Below are 23,440 nucleotides of genomic sequence, written 5' to 3' on the forward strand. Positions count from 1 at the left end.
GTTTCCTCTGATAGGAAAGTAATAAATTCTCTTTCTCTGAAAGATTTAGGTGTCCTGTGGCTGCTATCTCGCTGCAAGTCCTTTCTTTAAAAAAAAAAGTATCTCACATAGCATAGTTTTTATTTTAACATTATGTTATACCCTAAAACTAGATTTAACACACTACTTAAGAAAATTAATACAGCAAAACTTTCTGACATAAACACATATAATATTAATTTGAATATTTGCGAAAAGCCAATCATAAAATACGCATTGTTCATACAGGAGGACTGAGCTCCCCCAGTTATTCCTTGTACAGGCGGGACCCCTCTTCCCCTCAGACCTCTCCCGCCTTCCCCGCGACGGCCAAAGTCCCGCTGTGCTGCCCCCGGCCGGCGACCACGGCGACATCGCCAACCCGCCCGGGCCCCCGGGCTGCCCCGAGACCTCTCTGGCGTCCACGGGCGACGAGCAAGCCCCGCCGATGGCCCCGATGGTGCCGATGGCCCCGCCGGTGGCCCCGATGGTGCCGATGGCCCCGCCGATGGCCCCGCCGATGGCCCCGATGGTGCCGATGGCCCCGCCGATGGCCCCGATGGTGCCAATGGCCCCGCCGATGGCCCCGCCGATGGCCCCGATGGTGCCGATGGCCCCGCCGATGGCCCCGCCGATGGCCCCGCCGATGGCCCCGCCGATGGCCCCGCGGCCGCCGCTCTGTCCGGCCGGGCCGTGCCCGGGCCGTGCCCCGCGAGCTCCGCTAGGCGGCGCCCCCGCCCCCGCGCTGAGGGGCCGCTGCCGCTTCCCGCCCTTCGCGCCCGCCCTCGGCGGCCGCCGGCAGCTGGGGCCGCTCCGCCCGCCCTTTGATCGGAGCCATGGAGAAGGAAAACGGCTTCAAATTGTTCATGCCGCCGCGCCTGAGCGCTGGGCAGGTGTCTGCGGGCAGATCCCAGGTGAGCGCTCGGCCGCGGGGCCGCTGAGGGCGGCCCCACACCCCCCCCCTCCCCGGCCGCCCCCTCGGGCTGTGCTGCTCTGGAGGCCGCGGCTGAGGAGGGGACGGGGGGAAAGCGCAGGGGCCCTTCCCCGGGGACACGGGGACAGTGCTGGGCCCGGGGAGTGCCCCGGCAGAGCCCCGGGCTGGAGCACACACACACCTGCCCCTTGCCCCGGCACAGCCCCGGGCTGGAGCACACACACACCTGCCCCTTGCCCCGGCACAGCCCCGGGCTGGAGCACACACACACCTGCCCCTGCGTGGGCCGGGACGGCTCCTGCCTACTCGTTTCTGGCATATGCACAGACATCTTCGGTTTGAATTTCAAAGACTTCTGTTGTTGTTTTCCATCAAAACTGAAGGGAATCATCTTCTCGAGCATCCGCTCTGTGCTGTAAGTCCGCGTTTGATGTGGGTAATTGAGCCCAGAGAGCGAGCAGGGCTCTATCGCCGGCCGGGCTCTGTGTACAAATCACAAACGGGACGGGACTGCTGAGGAACTGCCTTGAGCTGTTTTCTTTTCCAGCATCAGTCTCATTACGTGGTGATGACAATGGGAAGATGCCAGCAGCTCACATCCCAGGCAGCAGACCAAGAACTTAATGTTACAACTTACTTTCAAAGTTTTTTGACCAATCACACAAAGCAAAAGCATATTGACAGTAGTTCTATCCAACCACTGTAAGCACAGGTACCTTTGGTTCAAACAATGCTTGCCTTTTTTGAATACAATACCTGCTGCTTGTAAGCCTTAAAACACAATGCACAGAGCTCCATTATTAAGCTTAGAACTTCCTAATATCTCCCTAGATAAACTTTTCTGTAATTTAGGGAGTTATTCTAGACAAACGTTAATACACAGACCATTGTTCTGTTTGTCCTTTTCTACTTTTTAAATAATTTTTCTGCTGACCTATCTCATGGCTCCTGCTTGGCTCTAATCACAGTTCTGCTGTCTCTGAGGCTGCCTTTTGCAGCTTTCCCAAACCCCTCTGATTTGATGGATTCCCACAGGCCCCACTCAGATGCTCGCACTGGTGTTGGTGTCTTGGTCTCACCAGATCAGGTGTGCAGTGAAAATGTTCTGCCCCCACACTGAGTTATAGGAATTCAACAAGTTATTTTTTCATGTTGAAGCTCCTTATGAAATATGTTGAGATTCAACAGGATATTCTGACAGCAGATGAGTTAGCTGTTTACAGGATGAACTTCTGTGACTTAAAAACCTTGTGAAAGGGTATTTTCATGCTGAAACATAATCAGATATAGTTTAGAAGTGCCCTTGGAAGCAAAGCAAGAAAGAAATATCAACTACTGGTCTTCAAAAAAGTAATTTGTCTCCTTGAGTCCTTTGCCATGCACCAGGGCCCAGCCAGGCAGGAGCTGCTGAGTTCCCTGCATTGAAAGCTCCCCTTTGGCCACAGTCTGTAAATCAAACTGCAGGACACCAACAGTTTGATCAACCACTGGGCAGGAAGAAGTGAGTTCCAAAGCCATTACCAATACCTTGGGCTTTGAAATTTGTAGGCAGCTGTTTTATTAATGACCAATTCTATTTTCACATCATCTGTAGGGATTTTTTATAATTCTTTCTTTACAAATCTACCCATAAGGAACTAATGTTTAAATTTGTGCAGGGTTTGAACAGATGCTCAGATGATGACTTTAAGCTGCCATTTGATGTGTCGAACCGTGGCGAAATCACTGATTCAGGTACAATTGGAACATTTGCCATGCACCTTCTTTAGATTTTTATATCTTGTCAAGGTTTAATTTTCATGAGTAGTCTCACAGTTTCATATCTGTAACTGTTAAATACAGTTTCACTGTTACAGTTTTTAGAAAGACATTGATCAAAATCTCTTCATGTTTCAGATACAATTTCACAGCAAGTGAAACTTTGCTCTGAAGTAGATGAAGAGGTCAGCTAAGTATCAGCTCTGCACATCTAATTCCTTGGGGTCTTTTGAATTTGTTCCCAAACAGTGCCTAAAGCATCATTCAGTAGATATTTCAGGGCTAAAGGAAGTAGGTAAAAGGGAATAATATTTTCTGTCTCCTGTTTAAAGCTGAATCACTTAGAGGAGATATTTGTGATTTAGTGAACATGCCTGGAAACAAATCTTTAAAAATTAAGGTGATTGCAATATTGCTGTTGTTCTTTCTTTGTTTCTTTGTCCATGAGCTTTAATTAGAGTAAGATTTAAACACTTAAGTATCCTTGTAGAACTGGTTCTGAATATTCTGTTGAGGGGCAGAAGGGTTGAAGTCAGAGTATTCTTTGGAAAACTGAAGTAGATTATCCCCATTGCCTTGTCTGGCTTTGTTTTATCTGTAAAACAATGAATTCAGTGGTTTCCAGCCTTGTCTGGCTTTGTTTTATCTGTAAAACAATGAATTCAGTGGTTTCCTCAAGCACTGGATTCTTTTGACAGTGTCTTTACCAGCAGATCTCTGCTTTAGCACAACTCAGTCCAGCTCATTTTTTTTGCAATATCTTCTGTACTTTGCAGCTACAAAACACTCTTTGCTACCACAAAATAAAACCCATTTCTTGCGCTCTCCCTGCTGATTTTCATATCCCTGACAACTTTTTAGACTTTTTAATCCTAAGCTATTAAAGCACCATCAGGACTGTAACAAAACTGTGATGCAGCCAAAACAAGGATGGTGTTTGGGGGTGTTGTAAGTGAACCAAAGGGCCCTTTGGGCTCGTGTGTTGCTCTCCCTGCCTCGACCACTGGCCCAGCACTGCTTGTAGGACACTTTCAAGGTGTTCTAAGGGCACAAGGGTGGTGGTTTTCCTTCCTGCTGCGTGTGTGAGCAGAGAACTGCTGGGACACTTGGGTATTTGTAAATCCCGGGGTCCAGATGGGATCCATGCCAGGGTGAGGAGGGAGCTGGCAGATGAGCTTGCCAAGCCTCTCTCCATCATTTATCAAGAGTTGTGGCTCACTGCTGAGGTTCCAGATGATTGGACACTGGCCAGTGTGACACCCATTTACAAAAAAGGTAGGAAGGAGGATGCTGGTAATCACAGGCCAGTTAGCCTGGCCTCAGTGCCAGGTGAGATAATGGAGCAGTTCATACTGAGTGCTATCCCACAGCACTCACAGGATGGCCAGGCTATCAGACCCAGCCAGCGTGGCTCTACGAAGGGTAGGGCATGTCTGACCAACCTGGTCTCCTTCTGTGACCAGGTGACCGCCTGGTGCATGCAGGAAAGGCTGTGGATGTTGTGTATCTGGACTCCAGCAGGGCCTTTGGCACTGTCTCCCCCAGCACACTCCTGGAGAAGCTGCAGCCCATGGCTTGGACAGGAGCACTCTGTGCTGGGCTCAGAACTGGCTGCATGGCCGGGCCAGAGAGTGATGGTGAATGGTGCTGCATGCAGCTGGCAGCCAGGCACCAGTGCTGTCCCTCAGGGCTCTGTACTGGGACCAGTTCTGTTCAATGTTTTTATAGACGACGGGGATGAGGGCATCGAGTCCTTCATTAGTAAATTTGCAGAGGGCACTAAGCTGGGAGCTTGTGATGATCTATTGGAAGGAAGGAAGGAAGGAGGGCTCTGCAGAGAGACTTAGATCAGTTGGATGGATGGGCAGAGTGCAGCAGCATGAAGTTCAATAAGTCCAAGTGCTGAGTTCCACATTTTGGCCACAGAAATCCCCCACAACGTTCCAAGCTGGGGACAGTGTGGCTGGACAGTGTTGAGGCAGAAAGGGCCCTGGGGGTGCTGCTGACAGCCGGTTGAATATGAGCCAGCAATGTGCCCTGGTGGCCAAGAAGGCCAATGGCTCCTGGCCTGCATCAGGAATGGTGTGGGCAGCAGGAGCAGGGAGGTCATTCTGCCCCTGTGCTGGGCACTGGTGAGGCTGCACCTTGAGTGCTGGGTCCAGTTCTGGGCTCTCAGTTTAGGAAGGATGTTGAGGTGCTTGAGCACATCCAGAGGAGGGCAGCAAGGCTGCTGAGGGGTTTGGAGCACAAGCCCTGTGAGGAACGTTGGAAGGAGCTGGGCTTGTTTAGCCTGGAGAAGAGGAGGCTTAGGGGTGACCTTATTGCTCTCTCCAACTGCCTGCAGGGAGGTTGTAGCCAGGTGGGGTCGGTCTCTTCCACCGGGCAGCACTGACAGAACCAGAGGACACAGTCTCAGGCTACAGCAGGGGAGGGATAGGTTGGATATTTGGAGGAAATTTTTCACCAAAAGAATAATGAAGCACTGGAATGCTTTTCCCAGGGAGGTGGTAGAATCACCATCTCTGGATGTGTTTATAAAAAGACTGGACATGGCACTTGGTGCTATAGCCCAGGTGTTGGGGCAGAGGTTGGACTCGATGATCTGAGAGGTCTCTTCCAACCTCATTATTCTGTGACTCTGTGATTCTGTGTGTGTTCATGGCAGTATCACAGGTACTCTTGGGCAAAGTCTCTGAAGCTGCTTTTACTTAACTCAGCAGTGTCTGTCAGAAGGAGAGGACAGAAATGGTGTGAAGAACCTGCTAGAAGGAATTTTGGCTTCACTGATAATTCTGGCAAAACTTTTATTGATTTTGGTGGACTGCAGTTATCCATGTCTTTAAGCCCATCTATTTGGTGATGTCTGAAGGAGGTTTGGGATATTTCATTGTATTTGTTTCTCCTGTGTGCTCTGTAAAGCCTTTTGATACATACATAGAGGATGCACAAAGATTTGTGCATCCTCTGCATAAACTTGGGCTCCTGATCATATATCAACTTATATCACCATCTGTAGAAAAATATTACTCTTGTGATGTTTCTAAGAGATAAATACATTATCTACAACAGTATGAATTAGATATTATGTACTATTAATTAGATAGTATTTGAGATTAAATTGTGGAACCTGTTTCAATAGAATACAGAAACAATGAATGAATTGTTCTCAAAATTCTACAAAGAGGCTGAGAAGATCAAGCAGTGGAAACTGACTGTGGAAACTGAATTAAACCAGAAAGAAAGAAAGCTCCAGGAAAATAAAAAGACTATTGAAGCACAGAATAAAGCCATTCAAGAACTGCAGGCCAGTATTGTATAGTGTACATTCAATAAACAAAGTTAAGTGCTTCCTGATTCAGTATGACACTATTATTGATACAATTAAATCTTAAAGACTGTTGCAGTTTGGTTTGTGCCTTGAGAAAATGATTATTTTGAGAAGTTGCAGGCACCTGTCCCGTGTGAGTGTTTGTCTGAAGAATATACCTGTAAGTGTCTCATTTGCTGCTAGATTATTGTTCATTAATGATTGCATCTTTCATGCAAAAGATGACTCAGCATGTAATACCAGATAAAACAGACTTCTGTCTACTGATGCCCCAAATTACATTTTCATGAGGGATTTGAGAAGTCAAAGTGCATTTCTAATCTATTTTTCAATAACAGTGTCTTTTTGCATTTGTTCCCTATGAAATTAGTTTGAAAATGAAAAACTCCATTTGAAACTGGAAGATGAGATAGGTGAAAATAAAGATCTCTTGAAAGAGTAAGTAATAGAACCAAGTATATATTCTTGTGGTGGAAAGAATCAGTTTCCATGTGGGCAGTTTTATGTAGCTGTTAAATTTTGAAGGTCATTTCCATTGTTACTCCTTAGGCACACAAAGTACTGTGCACTCCTGTGCAAACAGGATATTTTTTCCCTCCTTTAGAGCTGCTGCTTCGAGGCATCTGTGTAATGTGCTCAAGGAAACCTGCACTCGCTTCACAGAGAAGACCAGCAAACGTAAATGCTTTTTTAGCTTTTATTGATCAGAGTAAATGTACTTCTAGCTTGCTCTAAATTCACAAACAGAAGAAAGAAGAAGAAATTTCTCGTGCTGTTCAGAGAAGTTCTCCAGTTGGGATCGACTGGATGTGGCTCTCAGAGTGAAAAGTGAATTTTAAGTGGCTCACAAAATTGGAAGTGAAGCCCCAGGTCTAACAGACTTTTGGTTTGTAATGCTGAATGCAGAGGGCTTTTGAAGCCAGTGAAATTGTTTGCTGAAAGGTGCCAGCCTGGGAGCTCTTTGGGTGCCCAAACAGTGACCCAGGGTTGAGGCCGTGCCCACAGCCCTGACTGGCCCTGGCAGCCGCTCCAGAGCAGGGCAGGGCTCCTCAAGGCTGCTCAGCCCATTGAAGGTTTGCAGGGCCATCCACACACTGGGAATATATTAAGACAGAAGAAGTGACACTTCATGCCTGTTTTTAGGCAGTGGAATCTACTATAAATTCCCAGCACTCTCTAACAAATTTCCAGAGCTGACATTTCCTGTTTTCAGCCATCACACATTTATGGGGAGAAAAGGTCTTAACCCCAAGGTACAATGAGTAACTGGAATTCTTCTCATGCCACTGAAGAAGCCAAGACAGTTGGATAACTTAATGAAGTTTAAATTCTTGAGGTTTTAAAATATGTTCTTGATTGGAAGTTCTATTTTATATGCAATTTAGAATTGTTATTCTAATCATTAGAATTTTACTAACTTGATCCTGGATACTTAAGAAGTGTCTATTTCTTTTTAGCCTTAATTCTAGAAACACTTGTATATAGATGGACTGTTCTTTTTTGATAGCTGTTTCTTTTACTGTTCTCTTTTTAATTGTTTTCTTAGGTTAAAAATAGTATCAATTACAAAAGTGAAAGAAGGAAAATATGGACATGGAGTGTTGCAATTTTCTAATGACAGCTCTGTGGTTATAGGTATCTGCTGATAGGAAGAAATTCAGTGCTAAACCCTAGATTACTGTTTAGAAATACTGACAGTGTTGATACATTATTATTCAACAGCATTAATGCTATAATAATTAATATGGTCACATCAACTGATCCAGAATTACACTTTTCACAGAAAAAAGTATCTTAGGAAGGAAATTTAAAAGCTGAGCTTGCTTAATGTTTCAATGAAATGCACATTTTCCCTAAATTCTGTAACTTTTGGCACCATGTTTCATAAGGACTTATTTAATAAGAATGGAGCTGGTAATTCCTTTTTTAATTCATTTTGCTGATTAAGTATAATGACTTGGACAGCTGGCATTCTTGTTCAAAAGAAAAACTTTCTCATATGTTCTTGCTTTGATAGATGAACAGGAAAAGGCAGAAACAATACAATTGTATGAGGAACTTCATAGCAACATAGAAGTAAGTGACCAGGCTTGATGAAAGGAATGTGAGTTATGTGAGCTGAGCTGAGTTCCCTGTTTATGTTGGGATACTGTTTGTATCCATCATGTGTGGGTATCATGTCCTGTGTGATGCAGGAAGTTGGGTTTCAATCCCTTTTCAAGAATGATTTTTGTGTTCCATAAAACACATTCAATGGAGAAAGTGCAGCAGTGTGTGGGATGTGGATCCCTGTGATCTGTGGGATGGGTGCTTAGTGCTGGGTCACTGCCACAACTTCTGGCTTCTTTCTGGGCTCTGTTTCACCCACCTGCTGGTTCCTCAGAATGGCTGAGGTGGGCAGCAGCCCCTGGAGAAGTTCCAGGGTTTCCAGGATTGAACTTCAGATATTAAATTTTGTTTTTAGAGAATGACAGCGGCATTTGAAGAGCTTCGTGTGCAAGCAGAGAACGACAGATCGGAAATGAGTTTCAAATGTGAGAATTCAGTTTATTGTGTTTATGCAGCTGGCTCAATTTTGTACTTCATAGCTTGTGTTCCACATGCAGGGCCAGGGCAGACAGATGTGAAGGGCTGGAATGGTGAGCAGGTCACCCTGAGACACTGGGACCCTTCTTTTATTCATGCAGCCTTTGTTCACTGCCTGGCCCCTTCTGTTGCTGTTCCACTGGGCCAAATTGGGAACTTTATTTTTCAAACTGTCACTCAACATTGAAGTTTTGTCTGTGAAGTACAGTCTAGAGATCAATACCTATTTCACATAGTTGGTTTGTTTAAATGATAATGCACTAGTGTATAGCTACAGAAACTTTAGCTAAATGCTCTCTCTCTGTATGTATAGCCTTGTGTGTTCCTGTTTCATTTTCACATGCTCTTTTCTGTTTGTATTTTGATTATAAAACCAAACATTGCCTCAACAATTACTCTTGGGAAACAAAAGGTACAGCTGTACAATTCCAAGCAATCTTAAAGTGGAAGTTGTATTGAACTTGGAGTATATTTCAGCTAGAATGTTAACTGTGGATGTTACTGTATCTCAAAAGTAAAAGAAGAAGCAGAAAAAGTGGACAAGTTTGAAAAAGAATGCAAACTGGAAGTCAGTCAAAAGGAAAAGCAGGTTTGCTCATTTTACCATCTCATATGTAGAGCTTTGTTTGTGACTAAAGGGGCAATGCAAGAGCCAAGAAGTGTTTCTGGGTATTAGTAAAAAAGACAAAATAACACCTGAAGCTGCATTTAAGTCAAATTCTGCTAAGTTTAGTGATCTTTCAGTACCTTTAGTCTACTGGAATTTATGGTTTGATTTTGAATTGGAGAACTTTTTTCTTTAGAGTAATGTGACTTGATCAATATTTGGCTAAGATTATATCTAGCCAAATATTTTCTGTCTGTCTGTCTATCTATCTATCTCTCTATCTATCTATCTAATCTAACTTGAATGACAGCAAAATGTCTGCTTATCATACCTGGGGTACAAATGAGAATTAACATCTGTCCCTTTTCCAGACTTCATGATGATATTTCTTGCATTTTTCTAGATTTCAGCTCTCACCATAGAGAGAGATGAAAAATATGTTGTCATAAAAGACATCAAGGCTCAGCTGCAGATGTCACAAAATAAGATTGCTGACTTAATGGAAGCAAACTGTAAGAGTTCTGCCTGCTGTGTTTAAATGTAATTGTTTATAGAATTTAAATGTAATTGTTTATGATTGTTTATTTATGAGATGTAATTGTTTATAGAAGCATAGGAAACAGGGTCATGATAGCTTTATTCTGTTGCTGGTTGGCAGCAGAATTTTGGGGCCTTGAAGGCCTTATTTTTGTTTGGAGCTGGAGCTGCTCCTGTGGGAGCAGGACTGGCAGGGTCGTTTTTAGGGTGAGTCAAGCACTGAGAGCTTTGGAAGATTGCAAGGGGAAAATATGTTGCTTCAGTTTTGCAAATTTACAGTCAGGCAGATGTCACTGAGGAAACTTACTTTTCAGAACTTGATTTTCAATATGTTTAAGCCATCTATATTCAAATTTTATCTATTATTTTATAGTATATGATGTCAGTACCATTGGTCTTTGTTAAATTCTTTAAATGTATGTAATTTTCCATTTTTGGCAGTACTTTTATATACATATATAAAAATATATTTATATATTTTTTAATATATTTATTTATATGTATATTTATATTTGTATTTTATATATTTATTTATATTTTTATATAATATATTTATATTTATATTTATATATACTTTTATAAATATCCTATTTTTAAAAATATTAACATCTTTTTTTGTTTAGTACATCATGAAGAAATGTTAAAGGAATCCCAGGTCAGTAAAGAACATTTGAGGGCAGAGCTGGAAGAGGCTAAAATGTCATTGCAAAAGGCAGAGGTACCCCTTGCTTATAGTTTTACAGTAGAAACAGACTAGAGGAGTATTTGCATCAATAATTATGGATACTTTAGAGATGAAACAGCTGTAGCTGTTTGTTGCAAAACATGTCTAGAAATGATATCATGTCTTGAAGGTTACTCAAAAGAACTTGGAAACTGAGTTCCAGACTAGAGTGAAAACATTAATTCAGGTTACTGGAGAAAAGGAAGAGCAGGAGGAAGAATGTAAAAAAATGAAGGCTTTGCTTGCAGCCCTGACAGAGGAGTTGGAGACTTCTGTTGCCAATTTGAAAAGCTTGCTGCAAGAAGAGCAAAATAGGTAAATTAATGAGTTTCAATTCCAAGAGTGATCTTACAGGTTGCAGTCTATGACAAAATCAAGAACAATTGGAAATGAAGCTGAAATTTGGAGGTTTTTTCCACACAGTGGTCTAAATGCAGAGAATTGAATGTAAATTTTTTTGTTGGTGATAGTTGATACTGGTCTATAAAAAGTAAATTTTTGCCCCCTCCAACTTTCATAACTCTGTCTTTAAGAAATAGAGATTTCTGTAGGTATATATTTGTTTACTTTTATGTCTACTGTTCTGAGGTTGTAAAAGTGTAATTTGATATGTGCTGCAGGCAGATAGATCATCTGCCTGTTGAAAGGTAAATGTTCTTAAAGTGCTTGTGCTAAGACTTTGTCTTATTGTCCTTGAAGTTTCAAATGCAGTGAGTGCTTTGTACCCTACATTTGGGGTTTTTAATTTACCATTTTCTTAGATTAAAGAAATATGAAGATGATTCAAAGCTGCTTACCTTGGAGCTCCAAAAGAAATCTGCTGAACTGGGTAAGGCTTGTAGAAAGGCAGAAAATGAGCCAGGCAGTAATAAAAATGCTTTCTGCTGTTGTCTGGAAATGGACTGTCTCTAGTAGGTGGAGAAATGATTTTACAGTACCTGTACCTATCAGGAATGCCTGAATTTATTTTGACTCAGCTGATCCCTTTTCTTTGGGGGTCATTGGTGCTGGCAGCAGCCAAAGGGCAGTGCTGTGCAGAGCTCCAATAGTGAGACCATTCCTGCATGAATTCTTCTGGAGGTAATTTTGGTTTCCAGCTAAGAGCAGCAGCACTGCAGGTGCCAGGAGTGACTTCTGCAGCAGAGATAAAACCCTCCCATTGAGGTTTCTGGGACCCTCCCCGTGCTGGAAGTGGAATGATGCTGGCAGGGGTTGTCTTTAAATATCATAAATGTGATATCCTGTGCTTTCTAGGGATGTGCTCCTTAGTCCCCAGAGTGAGAGCTCTGCCTTGCTGCTGAGAACTTGCAAAAAATACCAGCACTGTCAATGTGCACATAGAAACCATTGGGAAGTCAGTAACAACTGGTTTCCTTTCTCAGCATATCCATGTGGTACCTTCAGCAGTTCAGATTTTTTTCTGGAACAATGCAGGTGCAGCAATACTTGCAGAATACTCTAGTCTAACAGTCCATGGTTATTTGAAGCTATAATTGTGGGAAATAATAGGCTCTAAACTTTATTCAAGAAAAATATTTAGTTTCTCTTCAGATAGAGATTTGCTAATGTCTGACTCATTTTTCAAGTCTACATTTAGATTAAGTCATAAATTAGCTTTTCAGCTTCTTAACTTAATCCAACAAGTTTTGAGAACTGGGTATTGCAAAAGGGTAAATGTTTTATACTGCCTGCTAAATCTGAAAAATCATTTCTGTTCCATTAATTTTACATTCCATGTGCTGTAGAAGAGATGACTAAAGTAAAATGTGATAAAGAAGTGCAACTTGAAGAGCTGTCAGAAACTCTGGTAAATATTCATTTTATTAATCTCATGGCATTTGCTCTTCATATGAAATTCCTCTTGCTTTGTAAGTATCTTAAATGTCATAAATAAACACCATCTAGTCTACCTTAACATTTCTACTAAACTTTCTCACACACAATTTCAGTGTTTTCTTTGAAGAACTTTTTTATTGCCACTGTTTTTCTTGTCTCCTGTGCTTTTGGTTTTTCTTGTCTCCCATGGTTTTGGTTTTCCTTCTCAAGGTTTTTGTTATTTCCTTCTTTGTTCATGCCCATTCAAATGCCACTCCCTCTGGATATAAAGTTTTCCCATTTGTTCTTCCTTACAGGCAGGTAATTAGCTCTGGCCTCTGTGAACCCTGCTGTACTGTGACACAGGCCCATTTTCTGTCACAGAAGTCTCAGCTATATGAAATACACTCTGAACAGAGGTTTCATTATGATTTTAGATTTACAAGCCTAACAAGAATCCATATCAACTCAAGTTAAGATAGTGGGAAATCAGGTGTGCATTTCACTGTGTTTGCTTGTTGTTCTAATCTATGCATTGAGTGTTCTGAACTGAGTTTCACTCATTTTCTAAAATGGGCAAATTGGAGGACTTTTACTGAAGAAGAGTCTTGAGGCTACTGTAGAAAATATGCAGAGAGAGAAAAATGTGGAGAGAGCAATGAAAATGCTCTCCAGATGAGAGAGGTCTGAAGTAGGGCAATAGTAACATGTTTTTAGAAATAGTGAAGTTGCACATCATGACTTGTACACAAGTTTATGCATAAGAAACAGCACCCAGAGCAGTGTCCCACCCTAATTTTGCAGCCCAGGTAATTAAACTCACAGCAGGGGACAGACATGAACAGCACTGGTGTCACAGTTCACTGTCTCACAGCACTTCCAGATCCCAGCAGAGACTGGAAAGATCCAGCCTGGATAATCCATGCCATGGATGTTGTTGGGTTCTTCTGAAAGCCTTGTGCTCTTAGTTCATGTCTGATAAGCTCCAGCAGTTGGAGTTTGCACATGGATACTCAAAACTCTTCCTTTTCATTTTGCAGAAAGAATTCCAGGATTTGAAAGCACAGCTGACAAGTACAGCTGAGAAGGAACAAGATTATTTAAAGCAGCTTGTGACTCTGAAAACAGATCTTGAACAAGAGGCGTATGACCATTTTGAAAATATAATATTTAATTCGTTTTGGTGGAGCTGCTTTAATCCACAGGGAAATGAACTAGGATTGTTTTCTAATCAAACTTTTCAACCACATATATGCCATTAATTCTAGACTTACATTTCTAAATTCCACTTTCTCTATTTGTATGTATTCTGTGGCGTATGTAGTTGTTCCATATCTCTTTGACTTATTTAACAAGAAGAGAAAGTTTCTGAATTCATTGTTAATCTTGCTTTGAACTACATCTACTTCTCTAACCATTAGATTTATATAAAAGTTGACTCTGATTTTCTTTCCTTCTTCTGTCACCTTTTTACATCTCTCTGACTCTGCTGCAAAGCTTATATTTGTAGATAAAGGCCTGGACTTCTTTCAGCATGGAATAAGACTTGATAAATGGGTATGTTTAATTTAAAAGGAGATTTCAAAAGGCATCTTCTTATTCCTCTTGGCCATTTGTTTGAAATTAGGTTAAGGAATGAACAACTAACAGTGTATCTCAGTAAGCTTTCACTAGAGAAAGAACAAACAGCACAAGAGAAAAATGCTGTGGCTGCAGAAGTCAAGAAACTGCAAGAACAACAAGAGGCAAGTTGTAAACTTCCAGGTTTCATGAAAGGACAATACTCAATTTGACAAATTACTCAGTTTTACAAATTAGATGATGAGCTGCAACATGACTTGGGTCTGTAGAGTACCTGAGCTGTTTTTTGTGTTTGAGTTGGAAAGGAAGTGTATTTACACTTGTGAGCAAGGCAGGTCAGTGTGCTTTGGATGGCTTTGAATTTTTTAAGAAGTCACTTTGAATTTTAATTCTTTGCTGACACATGGGTCTTTATTTAGGATAGTAAGAAAAAAGAAGAAAATACAAAGCAGTTAGTTGAAAATCTAGAAGAGGCAAATAGCCAGCTAAGGCAAGTAAAAACAAATATTAATAACTGATATTGTGAAAGGAAGTAGACTCAAATAGTTAGTTGTGTTCAAATGCTGCTTTCTGGGATTTTTTTGATTAATGTTTTTCTAGATTATATAGCTAAACAGAAACTATTCAGAATTGCTGTTGGCCAAGTAGAAATTTTCTCAGATCAGAAATACCAATTGCTGCAGGAACAGTGTTTGCCATCATTTTGTATTACATAGTAGGAGCTGTCTTGTTGTGCATTAGACACCTCAGGTGAGAAGGCAATGAAAATGGAAGGTGAAGGTTATGGATTAAATGTGACAAGGCAAAACTGGGTAAGAGTTACTCTCTGTATCACCAGTTCAATAGACAGGCAGCTCCCATGTTTCACAGCTGCATTGCAATAGTCCAGGTGAGGATGTATTTTCCTTGGCTTAGCTGGAACATCTTTTCCTACTTCAAAAAAGTATGGACAGTTCACACATTGACTTACTGGGCATGCTGCTGCATTTTAAGAACATTTTCATTGAGCAGCTTATGAAGTTCCCATCAACATTAGCAGCTCTTTTTAGAAAATAAAAGAAGGGTTTCTTAGAAGTACTGAAAATAAGTTAAAGGCAAGAAGGAAATATTTACTAATGCTTGTTAATTTGGCACTTAGAAATGAACTGGAGTCTTTGAAGGAGAAAATGGCAAAGACAGGTGAAGAGATGAGAAGTACCCTGGATGAAAGAGAAGAAAATGTATGTCATGTGTCATGAAAATATCTTACAGAACCTGTAGGAGAGCATTAAATGTAAAATCTGTGTTGGGATTTTTCTGCAAAGCTCTGCCTGGGGGATGTGATCTCTGCCAGAGGTTTCTTCTCTCTCAGCTGCTGCCAGCTGTGCCATTGTGTGTGCCCATGTTGAGCCCTGGTATTTCAAAAGACAAGCACAGTCACAGGGATCTTCACTCTTTGCTGCAAGTTTCATATGAAAGATTTGGTTGTTTTCAGGCAAACAGAGAACCTGCTTTTCTGATTTTTCATATACCCACACAGTGATGGATGGGCTCTGGATTAGCTTTTTATATGTAGTGTGAGTTTTAGCTTAAATAGATCCAAACATTTCTACTTTTCTTTCTATTGGTTCAAAGCAACCTGGGGCTTTTAGCAAATTTCAGAATTTCATTGTAACAGTCAAAGATTTACAATTGTCATTTCATGTAAAGAGTACTGAAAATGAAATTTCAAGAAAGGAAAACCATTGAAGATTCTAGAAAATAATTGGGACAATTTATTTTTTCATGGATGTAGGGAACTTCCTACAAGTGTATTTTTAAATTGTGAAGATATTGGGGTATTTTTCTTCTTCTTTCTTAATTCCATAACCACTAAGGAACTGGTTCACTGCTATTGATTAACAACTTGTGGTACTTTATGGCTAAAACTCTGATTATTCTAACATGTCAGCTGGTGTTGCAGTCCCATTGGAACAAACCAGACTGGTGCAAGTGCAGGTTTGAGAACATTTACAGGAATTGCTCACATAGGGAGTCATTTGTAGAACTTACTAATGAATGTCTGAAATCTCTCTTTCAGATGAACAATTTAAAGCAGCAGGTGGAAAATAAAACCAAATGCATTGAAGAGTTGCAGCAGGAGGTGGGTAGAGATTTTAATTTCACAAACACATAAACACATTATATTTTGGGTTGCCTTTTCAGCAGGTTTGTGTCTTCTGTGATGTCTTTAGATACACCTATGTAATTTAAAAATTCTCCTTTCTTATCCTAACCCTGAGCAAATTAGGGAGTCATCTCAGGAATCACTTGATTTGTTAAATGTGCCTTAATTTGAAAAGAGCAATTACAAAAATAATATCTTTAATAAACTTCATTTTTCATTTAGTGCATGGTGTTATTTATGTACTTGTAATAAGTATCTCAGTTACCACTTGTAGAAAATAATTCTGCACTGGCACAAACTGTAGTAACTTCACTGTAAATATAAAGAACTTGTATTTTTTGTCATGACATCTTCACACCTTCTGTCAGCAGCATCTTAGTTGTAATTCCCATTCTGCACCTCATTTGTTATTCCCTGCTCTTGCTCAGGAGGAGCCTTTCTTAAGGTCATGAAGAAACAGTAATTATCACAGAAATGAGTTGAACATTCATTTGTTTGAAGAATTGTTCTGGAACCTGAGCTGCACAACAGAGAGTTATTTGCCTGATGAAAGCTGGAATTTCTTGATGCAGTTAAACCATTACATAATTCTATTTACTTATTAAGGTACAGTGCTTGTTTTGTTTTATTTCACCAGAATAAGGTGCTGAAAAAGAAACTTACTGCAGAAAGCAAGAAAAGCAATACTTATGAAGGGAAGGTAGGTTTAAATAACATCATGTAGAAGATGAGGTGAGTGTTTTTAAGTGCCACTGTAAGTAATGATAATACTTGTTCAATACGTTCTGAGCTGCTTTGGGATCTGGGATACAGACTTTGCAGGAATGAGCTCACAGTTTTTAGAAGATGCTTCCATTTTTAATCATTGGGCACTGACTGTTGGACATTTAAGAGATGGATTCACGTTGCAATTAATGATGTTTCTAATCTGTTCCTTTTTTTTTTTCTTTTGTTGATAGTGGACTGAACAGGGTTCAGCAACCTCATTGTAACAGAAAAGCATTTAAAAGACATATACATATATGTATATATATATTACTTTTTTAAGGCTGTTCTTTAAATGTGTTCTGCAGTGGCAATCCCTCTGATGGGAATATTGTGTCCAGCTTTGGGTACTGCACTTGAAGAAAAGTGGACTTCTTTGAGGATATTCATATGATAATCTTAAAAGGAAAAACTGTAATCAAAATGCACAGCTGGGAGGAAAATGCACCACAAAAGCTGTGAAAATCTGATACAGATTTACAAGAGAGGGAATCAAATCTCCATCTGTATTTGTTTTTTTTCTGAGGCATTCACAGCATTTAGGGTGACTGCTTAGGGCAGTCTTCCCCACTGGGCTGTTGCCATTCTTTCTTTGAGTATTTTCCAACTCACTTCAGGCCAAAGTTCAGCTCTTTATTAAAAAAAAGCTGAACTTTTAAATAGGAAACACTTTAATCATATACCTGAACAGTAACAGTGTGTTTGTGCTCAAAAACAAGAGGTAAGAAAAAATCATTAACACAGTAATTCCTAAACAAATAACAGCAGCAATTCTGCATTCTCAAAAGGTGAATAAATTGCAGTTAGAGATGGAAAATATGAACAAGCACCATAAGGAAGCAGTTGACATCTATCAAAAAGACATAGAAACAAGAAAAGGAAATGAAAATAAACTTTGTGAAGAGGTGAGAGGTGTTAATTTTTACTGCAATTTAATTTTTTTAATTTAAAATGTTTTTATGAAGCTTTATTGGCCAGAGTCCTTGCTCTTCCATTTCAGACATGAATGGAATTTGTGTATGCCTGTGAGCAAAGCTTCAGTACATGAGGTGCTTAGGCTGACGTATTTGAATGTGTCTTTGAAAATAAGAACTCCATTAAAACTTCTTGCTTTCAAGATATAGTTCAAAGAAATTCCACCCTTGGTATAAAGTCAGCATAGTTAAATTAGACTATAACTTCTCCCAAATTAGTATTTTTCTGCCCACACTTTTTTTTTTGATGGCAATGCTAAGAAATGTTAGGGCAGAGTGCTTGAAATGGCCTTTTGGTTTGAAGTGAACTTGCCTGCCATGGCTGTACCTTTGATCCTGCCCATTTTAACAATCTGCAGAAAAGATGAGGGATTTGAAAGGGATCTGAAAAGCAAATAAAGCCCAAGTGGGACTGCAAACTTTGCACCCACAGGGGAAAGAAGAAATTAGGATTTAAAAGAAATATATGGTTATGTTGATGAATGAAATGCAATTTATTACTGACAGGTAGAAAAGATGAGGTTGCTTTGTGATGAAACAGCAATGATACAGAGAGAAACTGATGCCAGATGTCAGCACAAGATAACGGAGATGATGGCACTGATGGAAAAGCACAAGGGAAGAGATTTTCCTGCTTGCTGTGGTTTGCAGTGTGTGATACCATGTTAACAGCATGTTTATAACTTGTGGTACCACGTTCATGACCTTTCCAAAGCAGAAACAGGCCTGAATCTGGGAAAAGGAAGCTGAACACATGCTGGACTTTGCATCATCTAAAATCAAATTCATTTGAAGATTTTCAAAAGATTCCTATGGGCAGATAAATTCCATTCATCCAAACTTCTGGGATTTTTAGATTTTTTTCAGTTCAGGCTTCCTTTGATACCATCTGAGTGCAATATTTTTCAGTATCAGTTTGGCTCTTTCTCTGAGATGCCTTAGTGACTGTCAGCAGTTTAGCCTGACACATTTTAGTTTTCCTTTCTATTCCTCTATTTTGCAATATCTTTAGCAGATACATTAATAAAGCTGGCACAGCTGGCTCTTAGTGCTGAGCACATATTGCTGCACAGAAATCAAGCACTCTCTGCCAGTCCACAAAATAATACTTGAATTGAGCATTTTCTGGTTTACAGTTTCTGCAGAAGCATCAATGAATCTTTTCTTTCTGAATCTTAAGAGCCTGGTTTGAAAGAAATGATGTTTTAAGACTGGATAACTCTATAATTGTAACATTTAGTCACATGTTCTGAGTTTGTTGTTGGTTTGGTTTTTTTAACCCAGAATGAATATGATAAAATGGTTGAAGAAAAAGATGCAGAGTTAAAAGTCTATAAAATGAAACAGCAAAAGCAGTTCTCATCAGCAAGAGCACTGGTAAGGAGTACTTTCCAATGTGCAGTAATTCAGTGAAGGGGCTGATGTCCTTGTGGAGTGGTTTTATACTGGCTAAGGGCCAGGCACACACAACAAAAACATTCACTCATTTTTCTCTGCTGTAGTTGAGCAGAGGAGGGGAAAGAAAAATTCAAGTTGAGGTAAGGATTAGGAGAAAAACACTTTGAGGGTAAAGCAGATTCAAACTTAAATAGCATCAAAAATTATTATTAATAGAATTAAAAATGGGTAATGAGAATTAAAATAAACCTTTTAAACACCTTTTTTCCCAATCCCTGCCTCTTGCCCAGCGACAGCACAGAGAGACAAAAGATGGGATCTTCAGTCAGTTTGTGACTTCTAAAAATCTTTTTTCAGTTTGCTTAGAGAGTTTCTTTTTCCTGCTGTGCTCTGGGGTCTTTCCCACCAGAGACAGTTCTCTGGGAACTTTTCCAGTGTGGTTTTAATTTTTACCAGTAGCAGTCCCACCCAAGCTGCTGCAGCAGATCTTATTCTGGGCACTAAAAACTCCAAATGTTTCTAGAAATGAATTGGAGTAGCAGTGTGTTTGTGTCTGCTCTTGCAGACAGTGTGTCATGCTCTGACTTCCCACTTGGAATAGGAAACTTTTGTTTTAAATATTTCAATTGTGCCCTCTCAGCCCTGTTCTCTCAAGTGTTTTAAGGTCTTACCTTGAACATTTCTGATCAAGTTCCTGTTTCTTATAGTGCTTCAGTCTTTTTAAACAAGCTAAAGCAAAGCTTCAAGTATAGGGCTGAAAAGCAAATAGAATTCTCTTGTGTATCTAATGAGTGTCCCTGTTAATTACTGTCTCACTTGGGACTGTTTTCTTTTTTCTGGGCTGTGCATAGTTAACCCTGTCCTTTATTTAATGGTTTGTAGGAAAATGAGCTGTCATGTTTGAAAAGTGAACTGGCCTCCCTTAAGGAACAACTGAAAGCAGAAATTGAAGAGAAGGTGGAGTTTTTTATTCACTGAGCAGTGGGGGTGAGAGGTGTGGCCTGGGTTTGTGCTGTGGGAGGAGTTGGATAAGAAATGAAACTGAACAGAAAAACAGGGACTTTTGAATGCTGGGGTTGTGCTAAATCTGGTCATATATTTGTGTGAACTTTGTAACAGTCTGTGATTATAGATTATATATAAATTAACAACAAAACAAAACTCTCCTTTATTTTAGTTAGCTTTAACTAGCTAAAGCAAAAAAGTTCCCTAAACTGTAGGGGTTTTTTCAGTGACTTTTGAATGCTGGGGTTGTGCTAAACCTGGTCCTATTTTTGTGTGAGCTTTGTAACAGTCTGTGATTATAGACTGTGCTCTGTAATTACACCAAGAAGATTTTTAACAACTGAATTCAAAGAAATATTTCCTTGCTGTCACATAACTCTTTTGTAGGAGAATCTTGTAAAAGAGCACTCTCACAGTATGATTCCTGAAAGTGAAAAGAAACACAAGGTAACTTCAACTTTGTAATTGCTTTTAGAATTTGGTAGTGTTCATATGTGTAGAATCAATTGAAGTGCCATTATAATTTATTTTCATTCAACAAAAGACACTGGAATGCTTTGGACTTCAAACTTTTTAAATTATAGAAAATAAAAATTTATGTTCCTGGGACTCCTAAACCTTGTATAGATCTATACAGTGAATCTACTCATGTAAAAATAGAAAGTCTCCAAATTATATTCCTAAAATAAAAAAGATAAAAATAAAAAATATCTCCTTCAGTGCAGGAAGCCCCTTGGGCAGTCCAACACTGAAGTTTTGTAGCTCCTAACAGTGAATTTTTCTTGTTGCATTTTTCTGCCTGTATTTCTTACTTCTCTGTAGATGATTTTTTTTTTCCCCCTGGGATAAGAAGGGATTTTAAAGGGTCCTACCATTCCATGGAGATATTAGACAGCAGTTTCTGGAAGGGCTCCCACTGTGTAATTTTTCTTGCTCAGTTGTTGATTTTTTTATGTCTCTGGAATTGTTTTACTCAGTCTTAAAAGTGTCCATTTGTAAAGGCACTTTTCCTCTATGGAAGAGAACAAAGCTGATCTAGCTGTAAAAATGGTCAAAGTATCAAAGTAGTCCTGACTGCAGAACTTACCCTTCTTCCCTGTCAGGAGTTCACTTGTGGGTTTCATATTGGAGCAATGGAATCCAGCACCACTTTGATGTTATCTGTCTGAAAAAGGACTGCACTGGACCATTCAATGCTTCTCAGTTTAACTTCTAGTGAAAAGACTATTTTAAGTAACACCAATCTTGATATAGCTATCAATCTTTCTCTGAAAGCCTTTTCCTGCAGTTTTGTTTGTTCCCATTTTCTTTGATGTTTGATATGGTCCACATGTAGTGGCTACAGTTCAGAATAACCTGAATTTCTGCAGATAAGCATGAAGAACTGAAATACAATGTGCCATGAAACTCAGCTCTTCCATAGCTTCCCCTTCATTCTCCTCATTTGGCAACAAAAATAATATAAAAAATGCTATTTCCACCCCACCCCACTTTGTTTGGGTCATTGCTTCATGTTTGGATGGAAAGAGAAGAGTTCCACCATTTCTCTCAGGTGAATTCTTGGACACTCAGACTGTAAACTGGCTCCTGAGTTTGGCTTTAGATTCCATTCTTACCCCATAAAATAAAATCTAAAAATAGAAACGTTTTCTTTCCCAGACATATGCTATCAAGACTCCTCCAATGGATAAAATGCACAGTGGAAGAAGCACAAACCTGCCTTCAGAGCAGAGCAGCAGGAAAAAGCAGAAAGTGCTTGTGCAGCTGGACACTCAGTCAGACAGCTCTGAGCACACTGACCTCCTGGTAAGAGTCAGAGAGCAAATCCTGTGCTGAGCACTTCTTTGTGCTCACTGCTGGCTCTGAGAATGAAAATAAACAGTTTGGGCTTCCACATTCAAGCCAATATTTATGTGTATATTTTTAATTGATTGGTTCTTTCTGGAATTGTATGTACATAATTAACATGCTTTTTATTGAACTGTTTTGCCTCATAATGACATCTTAATTTTTTAATTTTTCATAGTTTAATATCCTTAGGGGGAAAGAAAAAGTAGTTTTTAATATAGTGTGAGTAAGTAACTTTTTCATTTATTAGAGCATAGTCTCGGAAGAAGAAATGTTTAAAAATTTGTACAAAGATTATCCACAAGCTTCACAATTACATTCCACAGCACCAAAAAAGGTATGTTAGCCTTTCCTAAGATTAAAGCAAGCAGTTAATCAGATTGTTTACAGAAACTAAAGGATGGCTTTATTTTCCTTCCTGGACCCCAGCTCCATCCAGTGTGAAATCTCCAGGCTCTGCTCTGAAACTCAAAACCATGAGGAGAATGCGCGAGGCGGGCTGGGCTGCGCTCTCCAAAATGGACAGGAAAAGGAAAATTAAAGATGTTGTAAAGTTCTTTGCTTGAAATGCAGAAATACCCAGTGCCCTGGCATTGCTTGCAGGGTTGTTTTTCTCTCAGAGTTAGTGCTTTGTTGCATTTTTCTGTCATACTCAGTGTGTTCAATACTGTGTTCATTCCTTCACACATATGAACTTTATAGATCTATAACTGCAACCCCTGCAGAGCATTTTCCACCTTTCCTCCCTTGTGCTTCAAAATGTTGGGACAAAAATTGGCCAATTTTAAATTTTGAAATAAATAGAACTGCATAGAAAGTTGTTTCAAAGCTGTTTCTGGCATTAGAAAGTCTGGTTTTAAAGAACTTCTGTTCTTTTAAATTTACTCCATTTTTCTTAACACATAAATACATAGTGGAAGAAATGTTGCTGTTCAATGTATGTTCTTTTACCTGAAGTCCTCTTGCTTTTTCCTGCATTTTAATGGCTGTTAGACCTGTCTTTTTAGACTGTTTTGTTTTCAGTATGTTAAAATGGTTTTGAAACTTCTAAAATTGCAGTAGAATTGCTTGTATTTAAAAAGATTTCAGCTTCACAAGGAGTAAAAGATGCACGTTATAAGATTGTGAAAACAATGTCAAGATGCCATTAAATTGTTTATCGGAAATATCAAGTATGGGACTATTTGTTATTGCTTTAAATATTTGAACACAGACAGAAATCACCCACCAGCCTTCCTAGGGACCAGCAGAAGTCCAAGGATAGATTAGAACATCTATTTCTGTATTAATCCTTGATTAATCTTGGTTTCACAACAACGACAAACCCTACTTCAGAGCCTAGACATAACAAGAAAACTACAAGTACATGTTAAAATATAATGCAAAATCAAAAATCCCAAATGCAGGTGAAGTGGG

The 23,440-nt window shown here is 39.8% G+C and overlaps 1 pseudogene; it reads left to right on the forward strand.

Annotated features, from left to right (window-relative positions):
• The first annotated feature begins 854 nt into the window (after positions 1-854).
• On the forward strand, positions 855-23,175 carry LOC139585678 (synaptonemal complex protein 1-like; annotated as a pseudogene).
• Positions 23,176-23,440: the final 265 nt, after the last annotated feature.

Source organism: Agelaius tricolor, unplaced genomic scaffold, assembly GCF_023055355.1.
Source record: "Agelaius tricolor isolate 1412-34295 unplaced genomic scaffold, bAgeTri1.0.p SCAF_87, whole genome shotgun sequence".
NCBI classification, from domain to species: Eukaryota; Metazoa; Chordata; class Aves; order Passeriformes; family Icteridae; genus Agelaius; species Agelaius tricolor.